Below are 19,953 nucleotides of genomic sequence, written 5' to 3'. Positions count from 1 at the left end.
TTGTCCTAAGCTTCCTTCATGGGCACTTTTGTGCTCTGATTCAAAATGGCGATCAACGCTGTGCATCAGCTTTTGATGCTGTAGACTTTTTTTGTTTAGGTGACAAAAAAGGCTGTTAATTGTCTAACCATGTCCTGATATTATTAACCATGCTTGCTAAATGTAAAGTAAAGCATGTATTCTTTGCCTTTTCCTTAGATCTCTCAATGGCCTAGTTTTCTCCCTTTGTAACCTGCAACAGGCCCTTTAAGAGATGGTCGGAACTTTCCTACCACTAGCTGCTATATTTTGCTATGCCTCTTCAAAGAATGCCTGTGTCCCTGAGGATTTTCCTTATAGTTTTATTTTCTATTGCTAACAAGTTGTTAATGAATGGATTTGTATATGCTTAGGAATTTGTAACGGCTGAAGAATGAAGAACATGATTCAAACAGCATGTGCATGAGTTCATTCTGTTACCTCTCAGACTAGAAATGCTCTAAGTCCCTTTAGCTATTGTTGAGGCAACTGCCATGAACTTTGGACGGAAGTCAGTAGAGTTGGACTCATATGGCTCACAAAATAAAGCAATAGTTCTCATTCTGTGAGTTGCGACCCCTTTGGGGGGGGTAGTATATATACCCTGTACATCAGAAATTTATATTATGATTCATAACAGTAACAATATTACAGTTATGGAATAGCAACAAAATAATTCTTTTTTTTACTATGAATTGACTTTATTTTCTGTCTTTTCTTTGATTAAATGAGGTTCTAATAAAAATAGAGAAGAATGAAACAAAAGTTGTACAAACGCATATGAATTGAGAGAAGATAAAAGACGATGTACTGATGGTGTAAAATAAGAAGTTTGTGAAACACAGATGGTAACAAGGTCAAGTCAGGAGACCTTGATGGAGAAGTGCTGTCCACAGAGGAAATGCTCAGAAAGGTTAAAGATAATGAAGAACTGAACCCGGAAATTAGATCTGATAGAATCGTGAGGAAGTAAAAGAAGCAACAGCAAGACCATAGTTCAAAAAAGTTAGAAGAGACAGAAAGAGAATAATACACAAACAGTCAATAAAGTACACAGGTTATCAACACAGAAGATACATAAATGAGTTGTAAATTATCCAAAATGAATCTGAATATACAATCATGAATCTCAGACTAGTGATGCTGTAAAAAACAAGGACTTCTTGAAGTTTGCGTACAAATGGATGGAAATAGAAAACACTATCCTGAGTGAGGTAAGCCAGACCCAAAAAGAGCAACAAAATAATTCTACAGTTGGAGTCACCACAACATGAGGAACTGCATTAAAGGGTCACAGCATTAGGAAGGCTGAGGACCATTCCTCCAAAGCAAAATAGGGCTTAAGGTAGACCTGAAATAACTCTCCAGGGGGCATAATATCAAAGAAGTATGATCGTGAAAACTTGATAGTTCCCACATACAATTGTGACAAAAATTATGAGATTCATCTTTTATTGGATCAATACCATGGAAAGTTTTTCCTATTGTGTGAAACCTTTGTAAGTTGTGATAGTTCATACCACAATCCTTATAGTGACAGAAATAAAACGCGAACAACAAATACACGTAGGGACAACTTATAATCATTCATTTCCTAAAAGGCAGTTCTTAATTTGCCAAATCAAGCCAGCCCTGTGAAAAGATCTTGTTGGCAGCTATTCCCTTACCATCCATAGTCTCTTCGTTTCTAGGTTCTGATCTCCTGGGAATGATAAATCTGCTGGTATGCTTGTCAATAAAGCTTAACTAATTCTACACTATGCGTCACACAAGCAGTTGGAGGCTATAATTGTTATCGGTCAGTGCCCAACACCTACGACAACAGATGTCTGTTAGTTAAATTTGTCAACACTGCCAGATAAGAGGAAACTTCATGCTTCAGATGTGGCAGGCTGGATTCACATTGCCTCGAGTCCTGGAAGCATCAAACAACAATACTCTGGGAGCACAAAGACTTGCTTGAAAAATTGTTCATCTTGTGTCCCCAAAATAACTGATCCAAGATGCATAGGCCATTACTCTTTACCCCTGTCTTTGAAATGAGAAGCCTTAAACCATGAATTTATCATGGGGCAGTATTGTTAGAACACAAATGAATTTAAACAGGGGGCTAGAATCCATGAGTGTATCACAACTCTTCCAGTCTGTTGCATGTAACACCAGGTGGATAGAATAAATGACTTTTGCCACAGTAAGGGGAACATGGGTAGGGAAGGAGGAAGGGAAAAGGGGGTGAAAAAGGGAGAGGTGAAAAAATGAACAAAAGAGAATCAGAAGAATTCACTCTAATAGGCATTGTTGTTGAGAAAAGTTTTCAGTTGTCCAAAAGTTAGAAATTAGTAGCAAAAAAGTAAAAAAATATTACCAGCAGTGAAAGGTGCATTTATCTTTGCATAAAAGGCTAAGTGTTTAGAAAACAACTTCTACTGCTTCAGGAAACTGGTAGTCTGTTCTCTTAGGCCTATGAGCCCTTATCTGGTCAACATACAGAGAAGAAATGACTGCGAGGAGCCTAAGCACATTTGATATCCTTGCAAGTCTTAAATCTAAGTTCAGGGAAGATAACAGGTGAGGAGGTTGAAAGATTATAATAGCCAGAGCCCCAAGATAACTGTTAATTGTATTGTCTAGACACAACAAGAAAATGTATCCCATAAACTCTCAAAAACATGGTTGCCTGAACAAAACCAGAATGATGACAATAGGAGTTGGCATTCTAATGCAGACAGTAGAAATTCCACATGGCCTTATCCAGAGACGCAGAACTACAGGAGGTTAGTGGCTGCTGGAGAGGGTCTCTAATTAGTTGTCTCCAGGGACAAACTCCTCCATAGGTTTTCCAGTCCCAAGGGGTCAGCCCTGGACCCATGCACATACAAGCATGCACACATAACAATTATAATTGCAGCAAGTCTCATGAGTTTGGATGAGGGAAAGACTGAAGGAGGGAGCAGAGGGAGGAATGGCGATACAGTGCTCATGCATGAGATTCTCAAATCCTAAGACTGAGTATACATGGAGAAAGAGCTAGAGAAATGGCTCAGCTAGCAAAGGCTCGGGCTCACAACTAAAAAGAGTTTGGAACCACTCCTCTCCTCTCTTTTCTTCTTTTGACTTCACTTCTCTTCCTCTTTTCCATATTGCTCTATGAAGTTGAAACTCATGGCTTTAAGCATACTATACAAACACCCCACCACTGAGCTACATTCCCATCCCAAGAGGAATTATCTATTTGAAATGCCATGAAATGAGTACAGAAACTTGAAAAGAAAAGGTCCTAGGAAGGAAACAAGAGGTTCCACAATGAAGTCCAAGAGAAATTCTTTTTCAGCTTCAATTTTAAAACATACCTCTTTAAACTTTCTCATTTCACCAACTCTCGGCCGCAACACAGAGATGCATGGCCCTTTTCATTCTCTGACATTCTATGTTTCTACCGCGAGTCTCCCTGCTTACAGGGTTGTTACTTTGATTTCTGACAGCCATCAGTGCCAAAATGAGTAGGTCATGACATTCCCATATCGATGTCCAAAGTACTGTCTATTCCTCTTACCGCACATGCATGGTGATTTGATCTCAAGTTTTACAGAAGGGCTATCAGCTGCTGTCTTTCATAAGTGGTTGAATATCTAGGATTTCCTTGAAAAAGCACTGACTTTTTAAAAATGCATCCATTAGACCTGTCTAGAAATATTTTATTACCTTGTACTCCCTCACGGGTGATAATACTGACTTGACAAATGGATTACCTGAGGGGAAAAAAAATGTGTGCACATTCCCAATCTTTCTGGAGACAGACATTTGTCAAAAGGCATGTCTTCTGTCATTTTCCTGAGAAACCAGGTGTGGCTTCCACTAAAAAGACAAACCAGATCAAATGGGAGCCCTGTACATTCAGCTCCACACCGTAGATCAGATGTCAGAGGAACACAAAGACTTTCCAAAGTCCACTGTTCTTTGCACTTTGGTTCAATTGTTTCTTAATCCTTTTTCTGGCCCATAGGATAAGATAGGCCAAGTATATCTTAATTGAGATAAATTTGAACTAATAATATGCTTTCCTTTAAGATACTACCACTGGGGATAAAAAATATCCTGTCAAGAAAGTGTGAATGAAAAGGAAAGATGAAGGAAATACTTCTAAGATTTTCTTCTTTCCTTGTTTTCTTGTTGAAACATCAGAAAGGCAAGCAGAACAGCTGTTTTCAACACATGAACGAGGCTGCCAGGTAAAATGTGGAGCACCCAGTTATATTTGAATTCCGTATAAACACCAAGTCATCCTGTATTTATTATTTTTCCTTCTGACTGAATCTGCCAATGCTATTACTCATCCTTTCTCTTTTGGAACTGGAGAGATTAAGGAACCCAGTGAGGTAGGAGGCTATTGAAGTTAGCAGCAAAGCTTTCAGATAGGCTTTCTGGTGCACGCTCTGCAGATCATTGATGCAACTCATGTGCATCTTAGTCACAAAGTTTTCTGTATGCTCCATCCAAAACTGGTCATTTTGACTTATGTCTGTAACTAACCTCAGAGCTCGAGAGATTCTAGCTAGAGAGCTCTCACAAGTTCCAGTGAGATCCCAGATGGAAAAAAATCAAAACAAAACCCAATATGGTCTAGGATAGAGTTCAGTCGATCCAGTGTTTGTCTAGCATCACTCCTCAGTACTGCACCAACTGGAATGGGGGTTGGTACCTGTAGTCCTAGGATTCAGGAAATAGAAGAAAGAAGATCAGAAGTTCAAGGTCATTCTTGGCTACATTGCAAGTTTCAGGCCAGCCCAGGCAACATTAGACTCTTCTGTCCCTCCCGAAAATGAACAAATTAAAAAAAGTAAATAGTAAAGTGAGATGGATAAAGCTTAATCATTTAAAACCCTTTCAATGTTTCTGCTTCATTAACCAGAACTGTGGCAGCGAGGCCACTGGGCACTTGCCCTAACAAAGAGTAGAGTGACATCAGGCAGGACAGGCTGTCCTCCCAAGTCAAAGAAGTTGGCTTCCCAGCTCTTTGCCGGAACCTCAGACATTCACCTCTATCAGCATTGCAGTTCCCTCATTTCTAAAAGAAGCCGATACTCAACAGAGTTGAAAGGCTCTTCTGCCTCCCAAATGCTGTGATTCTTTGAATGAGCATCAAGGAGAGACAAAAGACTAGAGTCCCAGTGAACATGAGTCCATTGAGCCGTTGACTCACATGGCTCCTTTCCCATTTTCTTGCAGTCATGCTGAACCATCATCCCCTGAGGAGCTGTGAAGGCACCTGTGGCATTCAGTGGATTCATTTCTCACCTACACTGACAGGTAGAAACAATTTTTGCCCAGGAAATTGTCCTTGGAAAATAATTTCTTCTTTCTCAATAAGCAGAGATTTCAATGCCAGAAGTGTGATTTATTTTATTTTTAATTTTTCTTTTTTCCTTAATTATTACTGTCACATGGATAGATAGATAGATAGATAGATAGATATAGATAGATAGATGGATAGATTAGATAGATAGATAGATAGATAGATAGATAGATAGATAGATAGATAGATAGATAGACCTGCCAAGTTTGTTTAGTTTTGCTCGTGTGTACCTGCTTTGGGGGATGACTTTTTGATTTTGGTTAGTCAACTAGGGGGTTCATCCTTGGGTAAGAACTATCTCCCCTTTGTGGGAGTCATTAATTGACTATAGCTATTCATCTAGGGGTGGGGGCTTGTCAGAGTTCCCAAGTTCACACTGGCATGTCAAATATTGTTGTTATTGTTCAGGTCTTGTTTAGGAAGCTAAATTGCTTAGATTTCAAGGGTGTAGTGTCCCTGTTCTACATAGAAAATACAATCTTACAGCAGATTTCCAGCCCTTTGGCTCTCAAAATTTTTCCATCTGGTCTTCAACATTCTTCAAGTCATTGGTGTAAGGGTTATGTTGTAGATATATCAAATGGGGCTAGGCACCCCACAGTCATGTATTTTCTACATTTTCGCCATTTGTTGCTTTCTGTAATGGCAAACGTCCACGAGAAAAGGGCAATCAATAACCCTACCAAGCTGTGATGCCTACAAAACACAATAATGTTGAGCACAAAAAGATATTCCCCAAAGGTGAAACAGTGGTACTTATTTCTTCATGTTAACCAAAAGCTATCTAATTGGATTGAAAGCCCACACAATAGGAGGGAATTCATGCCTGGTACTGTAAGCCTAGCCACTACCCATGATTGGTAGGTCCCTAGAACAAAGGCAAACCTCTTGCTGTGTCTTTCCTAATGTACTCTAACTTTTACTGAATTCTAAATACTAACCTTGCTTATATCTGTAGATAAGTATCCTCTTTCCTCTCATCAAGAAGGGAGATGCTTTTGTCATTATCTTTTTCTACCTCTCCAGACTCAACCATCTGAACAAGGAGGTGGCACAGGAGTACTGATGATCTTAGTGGGGATATTATTCTCTTAGATATTTTTCTTATTAAAATATTTAAAAAATCTTCCCCTAAATGTCAGTGAAAAGTTTCTCTTGGAAGTTCAGAAAAGACTAACATCCTAAGTACAGTTTGAACTGAAGGCCTCAGTTCCCCAAAACCTGACTCTACTCAATACTAGATTTGCAGCATTGGCATTAGATACAGAAATAAAAACCATACTAATACCAAAATGAAATCAATTGCTTTTTGCAATGAATTGATGATTTAAATAAAAAAGCATAGATACATACACAAAACATCACCACCCAAGATGCTGCAATCAAAAAGGTGTGAGCAGAAAGAAAACAGGAGAGGATTTGTAAAAGGTACGCAAAATGCAGTTATTGGCCCCTAAAAGTTTATCATGCCATTAGAGTGACTTATCCTAGATCCAGAATCAAGTGATTAAAGTAGCTTTGTGAGACCTTGCTTCTAGATCTGTAGCCACCATGAACAAAGAATTAGGACCTTGGTGGACACCAAGCCAGTCCTTTATCAAAATCCGTTTTCGGTTTGACTTCTTCCCTAACCACAGTTCCTTTGATTCATATGGGATCATATCAAATGAATCTAGAACTAAGTCTCAGCCTGGATGTACACAGTAGAGTTTCAAAGAAGAGTTGATTCTCAATGGAAATTCATGAGACTGCATAAGGTATGAGCCTTATGATTAATAACTTAGAATATATATATAATGAGACCCAGCTTGCTAAGTGTTTTCAAGCATCTCCACGGCCATTGATTATATATAGTAGTGTTTTCACACGTTGGAGATCCTTTCTGGCTCAAGCAGCCAACACTTCAATTCATTTAGTAGAAGGTATCATCCATAGTTTTACATTATTCTAAGTTGACAATTACATATATTAATAGAGTATAAAGTGATTTTATGATTTTAATATAACATAGAATAATTAAAACAAACTGATGTGGTAATTGCCACCATTGAAGCTGTTAACAGGATGTCTTTCTTTTAAAAAGCTGGGTCACATTCCATTGTGAATAAACACCACATTTTCTTTACATCCCCTTACTCATCTATTAATGATCTCTCAATTAATTTGACTGCTTTAACTCAAGCTGAATTATCCATGGGAGTAAAGATGTCTCTTTAACATATTGATTGATTTCCATTGTCTTGGTAAGAGACTGCTTCTTTTTCCTTTTTTATTATGAAGGGCAGGGCAAATTCTTGGTTTGTAGCTTTTTCTGGTCTGAAATTTACTAAGTAGACCAGATTTCCCCTGAACTTGTGATAATCCTCCTGCCTCTGCCTCCCAACTGTGGGAATGTGGGAATTATGAGAATGTGACTGCGTGCATGATGCTCATATTGCAATTATTGGATTTTATAGAATACAATCTTTATTTAAATATATAAATGGGTTTATAAGCTTGTTGATTAAAGTATAACAAATGCAATGAAGTTCTTTATGTGTATAGATACGTATTTGGCCATGTGACATGTATGCATGTGCCTGTGTAGAATATATGTGGCCTTCATAAATTTCCCTCAGATGCTTTCCCTACTGGACCTCAGAAGTAATCCATCCTCTGATTTTAGCAACACAATGGATTAATAGCACCTGTCTTCAATCTTCAGAAAGATGGAATTATGAGGTGTACACATTTTGTCACTCAAAATACCATGTCTTCTAAGGAAGAGTACATTATTTGTACTAGTGTATATTATTTCAGTGAATTAGTGAATTACTTAGCTCTGCCCCACCAAGTCTTCTATATTCCAGAAGTAAAGTAATGCCAGCAATGGTCACCTAGGAGGTCAATGCAAACTTATACAGACATGCTCACTGGTTATCATATGTACTAAAGCCACAACCAAGACAAAACTGTCGTGGCCGTGGGGAAGAGTAGAAGAAGAGAAAAGGGTGGGAAATAATTTATGTTCTCAAAAATATATCTGTTTTTCTCATGTGCTGGGGTTTTCTGGCACTGGAACCCTGGGCCTCATATATGTAAGGCTAGCAATTAAACACTGACCTGTAGACCCAATTCTCAGACTTAATTTTTTTATCATGCTATTTTATACATCTAGTCCTCAGAGACTTAAAAAATAGAAAGAAATTTCTGAAACTCATACAAGTAGAACAAATGAGAAACAGTAACTTTATTAATATAATTTGCATTAAATCTCATAAATAAGGATTTCCAAAAAGATGCTTTTACATGATAAATTTATTTTAATTATGTTTTTCTTATTTACCTGATTTAAACTTCTCTCTTAAATCATTAGACCTTATTAAAAAGCTTTCTTCATAGACATAATGTTCCTTCCTGCCTGGGAGTGAGATTCATTTCCCTTTATAATCAATAAGCCTCGTGTTCCATTGTGCCTCTTTCAAGCAGTTGCTTTCACATTATTTAATCTGTCTCAGAATTTTTCTAAAGGCTTAGATTTAATGTGGTAAAGTAGAAACGAACAGCTTTTAATCATTAGGTCTGGCCAAAATGACGTTAACCTAAGTTTTATGTACCCAAGTCCCTAGGGATATTTGTGTGGTTAAAGAGATTTTTAAAAAGTGAAAAATATTTATTAAAGTTTTATTTGAAAATGTTGTTACTAAGACACTTGCTGGCATCCCTGTCACATAGGAACAAAGAAAGGATACCTTCTGTTTTTGCTTTATAATCTTCCAAATCTGGTAGTTACAAGCATAGAACAACTTCATGAACACAAAATTGACACTAAATTCAGTACAGAAAAACAGCTTGTTAGGCAGTGGTGGCGCACACCTTTAAACCCAGCATTTGGGAGGCAGAGCCAGGCAGATCCCTGTGAGTTTGAGCCCAACCTGGTCTACAGAGTGAGTTCCAGGACAGGCAGAGCTATGCAGAGAAACCCTGTCTCAAGGAAAAGAAGATGAGGAGAAAAGAAGGAAAAACTGCCTTTAACAATTTTTAAGCCTTCCTATTTGCTTTCTTTGTCAATAATGGCATGATTTTTCCTTTTTCTATTATAAATTCTGAATGTTCAGCAAACCTTTTTTTTCTGCTGTCCTAGATAATTAGAAAAAAAACAAACTATAATAATTATTTAGGGCTTCCTTCCTTTACCCAATTCTATCCTATCAGAATAGCTCAGGCACTTTTGTGTGACATATTTCCTCTTCTTTCCATTTACTTATCTCTGTCTCCATTAATGCAATTTGATGAGAGCCTTTTGTCTCGTGAGTTCTGCTTTGTCCTTCTATTCTTCCATGTCAGAGTAACCTCTTTATATTCTGTGGCATACAAAAACTATCAGCATATTTTTTTTGGTGAAGATGACAATGTTTTAGCTACAGTGCAACAACAAAGCCCCAAGTAACTTATTCTGCCCCTTTCTATCTTTTCTATTTCCTGAAATCAAATGGATTAGGGAAAGGATGCACCAATGAATAAGTAGTTTTCCATGATGCACCAATTCTGAGAGGATCCAGAGACTCCAGAATGCTGAGAGGAGCCAGTATATCAGACATATGACTCAACCAGAAGAATTAGTAAATGGCCTTTGTAAGCCTCCGCCCACGTACTTTCTCCTTGGTGGTTCATCGGGGTGCTTTCATTCATCCGGTCTATACACTGTGTCATGCTCACTTGGGTACCAACTCTCACAAGCTCTTCTCTTTACAATGTTTTCCATCATCACTTGTTTCCATCATCACTTGGAAGAGTCACTTCATTCAGTGGCACTTTCAGCTGCACCGAGGTCCTACTAGATGCTTTGTTATACTTTGCATCATTTGGGGTTTGTTTTTAATGATGAAGCAAAAATAAGTATTCTTCATCTGATTTTCCAAGTAAGGCTTTGATGCTAGAGAATTTGAAAATAATCAAGTTCAGTGAGAAAAAAATGGAAGAGGTAAACCATGTTAACGTTCACCTCTCTGAGCTCCCAAGGTCCAGTTGAAGAGCAGAAGGAGGGAGAATATGAGCAAGAAAGTCAGGGCCGTGAGGGGTTGGTTCACCCACTGAGACAGTGTGCCTGATCTAATGGGAGCTCACCAAAGCCAACTGGGCTGGGACTGAATGAGCATGTGATCAAACTGGACTCTCTGAATGTGGCTCACAATTGGGGCAGACTGAGAAGCCAATGATAATGGCACTGGGATTTGTCTCTACTACAGGTACTGGCTGTTAGGGATGCTAGTCTATTTGGATGCACACCTTCCTAAGCCTGGATGGAAGGGGGAGGGCCTTGGAATTCCCACAGGGCAGGATACCCTGCCCTCTCTTAGGACTTGAGGGGGAGGGAGAGGGGGATTGGGGGAGAGGGAGGAAAATGGGAGGAGGGGAGGAAGTGGAAATTTTGAATGGTATTCTTTATAAAGCATTAAAAAATAAAGTTCACCTGAATGCAGAGTGCTAATTATTTGTGCACATTCTAGTTTACAAAGACTGTACCCTGAATTAGGTTAAAGGCCTTGGGCTGCATTTAGGACAAAAATTACTTTTTGATTCATTTGTCTGAAGTTCTAGCTCATCTTCACCCCAACCCCACTGTGGTCTTCTTATTGCAGCTTACAATGAAGATATACATCTGGTGGTGTGACTCTGCCAACCTTCTTCTTGGTTTAACTTCTTTTTCACTGTTGCTAAATACATATTAATGTCTTTAAATGATGCACCTAAGTTGTTTTCTATATAAATATTTGTGAAATGTATACATTTTTGTATGTGAAGATTTTATATGTGACAATGTTTCATCAGTTTCTTAGGGAATAATTTTCATATAAATTCAAGACAATCAAAATATTGGTCTTAAAACAATTTTACATAACGGTTCAAAGACAGACTAAGGCCCTTGGTCTACTGTCTGAATTTTTAGGCAATTAGAATCAACAGGCAGCAAGGCTGAAAGGAACTTGGTTTCTATGTAGGCTTTCCTTACCCAGATTGGGATAGTTATTAAAGTACCTAGTCTCACCTTTTCACTTGCTTCTGTTGAAATGTTCTACTTAAGATCTTGAAGACCTTATGCAATATTGTTGCTAACAAAGGGTGTTAGTAACTTTGAGTTCAGTGTTTCTACTCAATGATGCTTTTGTACCAATTTCTAAAAAGTGGCAACAGCACACACACACACAAAAAACAATACAAACAAACAAACCCCCAATGATAGTGAAGCTGTGATATTCATAGGGAGACTGAATGCATAATAGAACACTCTGATTCAAACTACTTAAGAACGTTTTTTCAAAAGACATCTTGGGCTGTGTGTGTGGGGGGGGCAAGGTCATCCAACTGTCTTTCTAAAACTCCCTCTGAAACCGAAGCAGAGATGTGGTTTTTCACTACTTAAAAGACTGAAAAAGAGGCCTAGTGATCTTATCAGTACGTTCAGCAGAATGCTGCTGCCTAATATAAATGAGCTCTCAATTATTAAGTTTTACAAAAGCAGAGCAATTTCTCTCTCTGTGTGTCTTAGAGAGAGAGACAAAGAGAGAGAGAGAGCCACACCACATGTATGGAAAGTCCAGAGATGTCCTTTGGCAAGCAGATTTATTTATCTCAGTCTACTCTTGCGCTGCCAAAGTTATCTCACTGTCTGACTGTGCAAACACACTTTCCACTAACATTCCATTTGGGAACACTCTTGTGGTTGAAAAGCGAAAGGCCCCTCCTAGGCTCATACGTTTAAGGACTTGATCCCCAGCTTTTGGTGATGTTTGAGAAGGCTGTGGGACCTTAGGCATTTGATCCCCATTAGAGGAAGTGGGTCACTGGGAGAAGGCCTTGACGTTTTATGGTTTAGTCGCACTTCCTGTCTGCCTTTTAATGCCTGTGACCACCTGCTTCGCCCTCCTACCACCATGCCTTCCCTGCCAAGAAGGGCTATAGTTTTCCCAGAAACAGTGAGCCATAATTGGCCCTAGCTCACTAAAGCTCTTTCTTTTCAGGTATTTGGTTCCAGCACTAAGAAAGGTGGACTGAACCAATTCTCACAGTGAAGGGGAATACGGAGTAGGAAGTATCATGTCCCAGCTCTATGGTTATAGGCACAGCCCCAAATCTCAGATGTCTTCTCTCCTTTCTTTTGCAGAATACAAGGATTTATCAAACACAAAGTTTCTTCGTGGCCTAGATTTACAGTGAAATTGTATGACAGCATAAACATGATTCTTATAAGATTCAACTCTGTATTGGGGTGATGCCCTCTATAACGGCAATGCACTCTATGCCTCTTTAAGACTGACTTGGACCCAGCTTAATATCTCCATATGACATGTTAAAACTCTGAGTCAAAACAATTCTACTCCCAAGTTTTGCAACTGAACTTATGCTGGTCATTGGGCCTCCCTGGATTTCAGTAGCTTCTCTTCAAATTTATGAGATTGAGCTGAATGACCTTTTAAGTGCCCTTCTTTGCTAACATTTTATGTCACAAGACCCAGGAGACTTCTTAAATAAAGACACAACTGATGTGCTTCTGGAACTTATCATTGACCTTATTGATTATTTAATGTCAGGGCCTTGATTAGAAATGCAATTTCTAATTATAATGTTGTTCCAAAGATGATACTGGGGCACCTTCCTGGGATCATTAACATTCATCAGTTCAGCTATCCGTTATTAAAAGTCTAATAAAGTGGTTCACAACCTTCCTGATGCTGCACCCCCTTTAATACAGTTCCTCATGTTGAGGTGACCCCAACCATACAATTATTTTCATTGCTATTTCATAACTGTCATTTTGCTACTATTATGAATCTTATGTAAATATTCGTGTTTTCTGATGGTTTTAGGCAACCCCTTTGAAAGGGTCATTCAACCCCCAAATGAGGTTATAACCCACAGGTTGAGAATCACTGGTCTAATATATGTCAGGTGTGTTTCTAAACTCAGACTACATAAATGTGAGCAAGATTAATTTCTGCTACCAAGAGCACACAGTTCAGTGGAGAGAATAACAAGTAACTCACTGTAAAATAACAAGTTCTGGGTTTTATTTGAAATTAGATGTTCCATCTCAGCACTGTTAAGATGTGTTGTCAGCCATGGTGGGATGATCCTGTACAGTTAGGCATTGTGTGTCATTCTCGCCTTTAAACCACTAGATGCCAGTAACATCCCCGACCAGATAGAACGACAAAATCACCTCTGATTGAGAGCCACTAATTCAATGCATTCTTTTATGAGGAATGTTGTAGCTAAACGACTCTCACTGTAAATTTGTAAGAATGACAATCATGCTATACATCTTTGGGAATAATTCTGTGTATACACCAAGAGAGTGGTTTTTCACAATTTACTGTAGCCTCTTACTCACTAAGAGGTTTTTTTCCTTAATAATATGAACTCAGTACTGCCCTCAAACTTGTAATCTTCTTTGAGGAAGGGCTAGAGAAAAGAGTTTAAATAACACCACCATGTGGGAAAGGTTGCCAAGTAGCATAATCAGCTAAGGTGTTCTTACAGATGAGTTTACCTATAGGATGCATCTGTCCAAGTCTTCCCACTGGGCCTCTGCATTAAACAAGTGGTTACGATCTGTCCATGTGCAGGAAAGTCTCAAGGCTTAGAGAATGCTCACATATCTAAATAAGAGACTACACTAAAGACTCAAGTCAACAAATCCCAAAGATCCTTGTATATTACTGCATATTGTAGCCTTATACAGAGTACCTAAGCAATAGAACTAGCCTGGGTGTCCATTAGCAGAGGAATGAAAAATGTCTTTTACAGGAAAATAGGCGAAACTGGAAATAATGGTATTATGCAAACTAAGTTTATCACAGAAAAACAAATGCAATATTTTCCCTCATTTTTGCTTCCCAGAATGCAGAAGGGAAAGTGGATAATAAAGGAGGTTACCAGGGAAGCAGGAAAAGGGGGAAAGTAACGGAACATAGCTTTAAAGGACAGCATATTTTTGCATAAAATAGACTGATTTACCCCCTTATAATACAAATTAAAATATATTAAAAGGAAAAGAAAAACCAAGAAGCTAGATTGTAATTGTTTTCATGTCTATTAGCTAACTGCCATTTATGTGAAATCCTTTTCCTTTTGGAACTGAGACATAATGGAATTTAAAATAAGCACTTAACAATTTAGTGAAAAGAGAATGAGCAAGTCTCTGTGAGTATGTGGATGCTCTTCTTTCTAATTTCTTAATAAATTTAATTCAACTTTGATCAAGCTAGTCCTGTTTCAAGGCCTAAGAGCTGATGGGATAATGAAAGGGTGTTCTGTCATGAGTTCATTGCCAAGGATTCAAAACAACATCCTGACATCCTATTGCACAGCTGACAGACTTTCAGATAGAAAGGGTTCAAAGTATAAATTTGGGGGATGTCTATGTCTTTTTGCTTTCTTTATCAGTTGGAACGATTTTGAGTGTCTTTGACTAATTCCATGACATTACTTTCACTGCAGAGGATTATTGGAGATGTCAGGGAAGGTCATGGAATCCTATCACCCAAGTGTTGGGATGGGGTCCTTGAAGTTAGGAGAAAACAGCTGAGAAAACCAATACACACAGTGAGAGCCCACTGGTAAGTTGAGATAAGGGGGTCCAAGGGACAAAGGCCCCAGCCTCATCTGAAGTCATGTGTCAGCTATGTTCCAGAATTTTTCTGAGTCATCTTGAAAAAAAATCACTTTACCTCCTGTCTTCCCATAATTTTTGCTGCTCACTGGAGACAGTGCACACTCTCTTTCCTTCTGGCATGCTGATAATTAGATAAGGTACAAGAAACACTCTGAGCTCTTCAAAAGAGGCACTCTGCAAATGTGAGCTATCACAATTGCTTAATAAATTATGGTAGGAGTGAAGTCAGGCACAACTGGCCCCTGATTTGCTTTGTGGCAGACTTCTTAGCTACTAGAATAAGCTGGGTGCTCAAGGAAAGAAGTATTGCAATTTTAGTCCCATTAAGACTCTAGGAAACTTTCTTGTCTGAGCCGAGCACTTGCTTTATCCTAAGCTAAATGGTTCACAGGACACAAACAAAATTGCTTCTTTTTTTTCTTTTCTACTGTTACAAAGATGTACATTCTCTGATGAAAGGTAAGATGACAGTCAGATTTAGATTGCAGTTTAACATAAAGAAGAACTGGGTTGCATCCTCTGATGTTAGGAACTTACAGCTTGCCCTTTTCAACTTCAGAGTTCGGCTCAATATATACTAGATAAGGTTGTGTTCCTGAAGAGATACATTTTATGTATTTGCTTTTTACTTTTTACTTTGACATCCTACTATTAAAATGCCAATGAACTGCCTTTATAATTCACAAAAAAATAAACAAGAAATTATAAGGAACAGAGAGAGACAGAGACTGACACAGAAACACACACACACACACACACACACATCTTTCTAATCTCTAGGCTCAAAGAAAAGATTTTGTCATAAGTCTATACTGTATTTCTTATCAAGTCATCATCCAGTTGGCCCCTAGTTACAACATGGAATTGATGAGTAACTGTCACTTCCAGTAGCAAGCGTCTCAGGGAGATTTGCATTTTTCTTCCAAAATTTTGGTGCTGTCCCCTGTGTTCACATGCTCGGATGAGATATACAGTTTATGGTGCAGAAATAAGAATCTACATGTCATGCTTTGATGAATGTCCAAGTAATCTCCAGTGTTGTCTCCAAAGTGAAACACTATTGAACAACACACACTTGAGAATTCCTCTGGTCTTTGACAACCAATATTTCTATACCAAGAACATTTGATGCTACTCCAAGTCTTGTGACCTCTGTTGTTGACAAATTATCCACCTCCCAGTCTAACTTTTTTTAAAAAAAATTCTGAAAGATACATGTACACATGCACACTAAGGTATGGATCAATAAAAGAAAGGCGTATATCTAATGGGTGCACATTAGGTATGCCTTGATAACATCATCAACTACCATTACCAATCTACTCAACTTGATCATTGAAGTAGATATTCAGTAAACTTGGTTGTATAAGGTGATAAAAGGAAATATCCCCCAAACGTAGTAGACTAACTTTTAAACCACCACTTATACAAATGCTTTAGGAGAAACAACAGACTGCTATTTTCCTCTTCATTCCAGATCCCTGAGGGCAAATCCAATAGCTAGATGAATTAAAAAATGTGTCCTTCTATTTTTAATGCAGCTTGTAAACGATCTCAGAGCCCTAGACAAGAGATTTACTAGGAATTAGTTAAATTTATAGTCACAAAAAAACCCATCAACTCCTTGTATGGAATACATGTCAGCAGAAGACACTGCCTACACCAGAGCTTTAATTTAAACATAGCCCATATGAAACCTTTTACAAGAGATAGTCCTACATTTCACTAGGTATAAGTCACGGTTTAACTTAGAGCATCCCTCTCTCCTCCGGATCCTTCCTTAAGAGATGCTGGTAAGTATGTGTGTTTAGAAAAGATCAAGACAAATGTGACATTTCTATTAGTCTTGTGACCTTGAAAGCCACAGTTTACTAGATTTAGAAAAAATAAATAAACGAAAATTCTATTTCAAGCCACTGATTGAATTCTGACAGTGAGATTACACCTTGAAAAGCACCCAGGCAAGAAAGAGCAGATTTACTCATTCGTGTGATCTAAAGTTTCTACCACGACTCCCACTGAGAACACACCCATTCCAGGAAGAAAAAAGACAAGAATGTTTTGGGAACTTGAAGCTGAGAAAACCTATAGCGCTATAGAGAAATAACTTGCAGATTATGCTGAAAGTGAGGGGCAGAGCAAAACCTCTTCCTTTCTGTTATCAATGCACTGACTCAGAAAATCTAAGCAACATATCATTCTCCAAATTAAGAGGTAACTCTGTCCTCTCCCATGCAATTCCCTTTAGAATTTATGTACCCACAGATAGCATATATCATGGCTTACCTTTAACTTACTGGAGTCTGTTAAGGGTCCTTCCTGTCATATCCAGCAGGAATGCAAGATGATGCGTGCTCTTCACCCCCAAGTGGCATTTGACTCCTCAACATGCAATCACTCAATGCAGTATGGATGAATGGGCTATGTTCAGTTTCACTGCCTTACAGTGTCTTTATTCCTCACAGCGCAGACTAGCAGGGCAGCGAGCACTGGCTGCTGCTGCTGCCACTCTCCTCTTTTTCAAACTAATGGAAAAAGTGGGCTGCAGAAAGCTCTCCGCTCACTCCCTCTCCTTCTGCTTACTGTGACAAAGTTAAAGCTGCAGCATTGAAAAAAGAACAAAAGGAAAATACAAGACAAGCTGCCTCCGTGGAGGAGCTTTCTCTTCCAGCAAAACATTATTCAAGGCAGACTGCGGGACAATATCCAAAGTCTGGAACTTTACTAACCCACAGCCCTCAAGCTAAATTGTACAGGCACTTGGACCTGGCAGACATTGGTCGCCCCATCAGTACCTCAGTAACATACCTGAGGAGTGCAGTGAGGCCAGCAAATAAACATCCAATAACAAGCAGAGAATGAGGCCGACAGCTTAACCTTGCTCCTGCCTTCAATGATGCCAAAGTGTTCTGTTTGCTCAGGACTCTCCTTTTACCAACATTCAATTTGAATGAGCCAGGGCAAGTGCACTGCGCTCGTCAGCTCCTGAGAACAGGATGCATTTATGTGAAACACGAGGAGAATGCCTAATGCCGAGCCACCCTCTGCATTCCCAGGAGCTATTATTACAGGGCTAGCTTACATTGCACCATGCCTTCTTGAGCACTGCGACGTCAAGCGAATGCTTTCCGAACACATTCACACACACACACACACACACACACACACACACACACACACACACACATACACACACACACACACACACACACACCTCAAATGTTGTGATTGTTACATATTGAGGGAAGCACTTTCCAAAAGCTGCCATCTGTTCCCGGGGAGAAGATTGGGAACCCTCTTTGGAGTGAGCTGACCGCTATGCATGTCTTCCATCTTTCCATCAGCGACTTTTCAGACAGAGAGAATGATTGCCAGGGCCCTGTGGAATGGCACCTTTATGCTGAGGAGGAAGTGCTTTTTGCTCCTTTATTAGAAACAGATTGAGAAAAAATAAGGCACCTTGGCTTTCATTCATTTTAGACATACAACATTAAATAGAACCTTCATAAAAACAAGTTGTCTAAAAGTATGTGATCTTATATGAAAATATAGCAAGTGGTCACCCAGATACACATGGCAGTAGCTTCAGATCGATGACTACCTTAATTGTCATCATAGAACCTTCCTACAGTAAATGACAGAAGTAGATGCAGAGATCCACAGCTAAGCACTGGGTCAAACTTCTGGGGTCTAATTATAGATAGGGAGGAGTGATATGATAATCAAAGGGGCCAAGACCATTATTGGGAAACCCACAGTGACAGCTGACCCTAGCAAGTGGGAGCCTACTGACTCCAGACTGACAGCTGGGGAACCTGCATAAAATTGAACTAGGCCCTCTGAATGTGGGTGACAGTTGTGTGACTTGGATAGTTTGTGGGGCCACTGGCAGTGGAACCAATATTTATCTCTAGTGTATGAACTGGCTCTTTGGAGCCCATTTCCTATGGAGGGATACCTTGCTCAGCCTAGATACAGATAGGAGGGCCTTGGTCCTGCCTCAAGTGATGGGATAGACTTTGTTGACTCCCCACGGGAAGCCTCACACCCTCTGAGGAGTGAACGGGGCATGGGGAGAAGATCGGGGGAATGGGAGGATGGGAGGGGGAGAATTGGGATTGGTACATAAAATAAGATTGTTTTCAAAAGAAAAAAATAATGACCTATTTGCAGCAGCAAGGGAAAACAGCTATCTTGGTACGTGTAGTTTTACATTTTCTCCTCCTTTGTAGCACATTGAATTGCAGAGTCCATTGCTATGGTGGTTTCTATTATCTTACCATTGCTCTAGAACTGGTCCAAAGATTCTGCTTTGTTCTGTAGGTCAAGAAACTATTGTCAGACTGAAACAATGACTCAGAGAGCAGATGCTTGGGGAAAGACCTCAAGATTTGAGTATAGACCCTAGAGTTCATAGCAGAGAGAACCAACTCTCTGCTATGAACCAACATACATACATACACACAAATGTACGGTAAGCATTTGGCTTACCGTACTCAAGTAAATGCAAACTTACTCAGAACCCTCACAAGAGAATGATGCACAAAATTGTCCTAGGTTCATCCTTTATGTTGATAAAATACTATGATATGATATGATAAAATGCTATGATAAAATACTCTGACAAAATATATTTAAAGGAAGATAAGGGTTTTGCAGTTCACAATTCCAGGTGGCAGTCTCTCATGGCAGAGATATCATGGCGGAAGTAACTTAAAATAGCTAGTCATAGGCAGAATAAAAGAGCAGAGAAATAATGGGCTCATGCTTGTTTGCCAGTACCCATATGGCTCTCTCCTTGCCTATTCAGGGCCATGCATATAAAATGGCGCTGCTCATGTTCAGAGTAGGACTTCCTACCTCAACTGACATAATTGAGAAAATCTCTCACAGGCCAACTGACCGAGACGATCTCTCTTTGAGACTC

At 39.2% G+C, this 19,953-nt stretch overlaps 1 protein-coding gene across 5 annotated transcripts in view; it reads right to left on the bottom strand.

Moving 5' to 3' along the window:
- Frmpd4 (FERM and PDZ domain containing 4) overlaps positions 1-19,953 on the bottom strand; it is a 653,313-nt gene that overhangs the window by 358,307 nt on the left and 275,053 nt on the right. Inside the window, exon 1 of one of the 5 annotated variants that reach the window (XM_005358718.3) lies at positions 17,313-17,963. The exons of the other annotated variants lie outside the window; for them this stretch is intronic. The gene's annotated coding sequence lies outside the window, so the exon portion shown is untranslated. Of the gene's footprint in view, positions 1-17,312; positions 17,964-19,953 lie in introns of those variants that run through there. 5 annotated transcript variants of the gene reach the window in all.

This window comes from Microtus ochrogaster, chromosome X (assembly GCF_000317375.1).
Source record: "Microtus ochrogaster isolate Prairie Vole_2 chromosome X, MicOch1.0, whole genome shotgun sequence".
Taxonomy (NCBI): domain Eukaryota; kingdom Metazoa; phylum Chordata; class Mammalia; order Rodentia; family Cricetidae; genus Microtus; species Microtus ochrogaster.
Note: the sequence above shows the minus strand (reverse complement) of the source record. Positions and strands in the feature narration are given on the sequence as shown.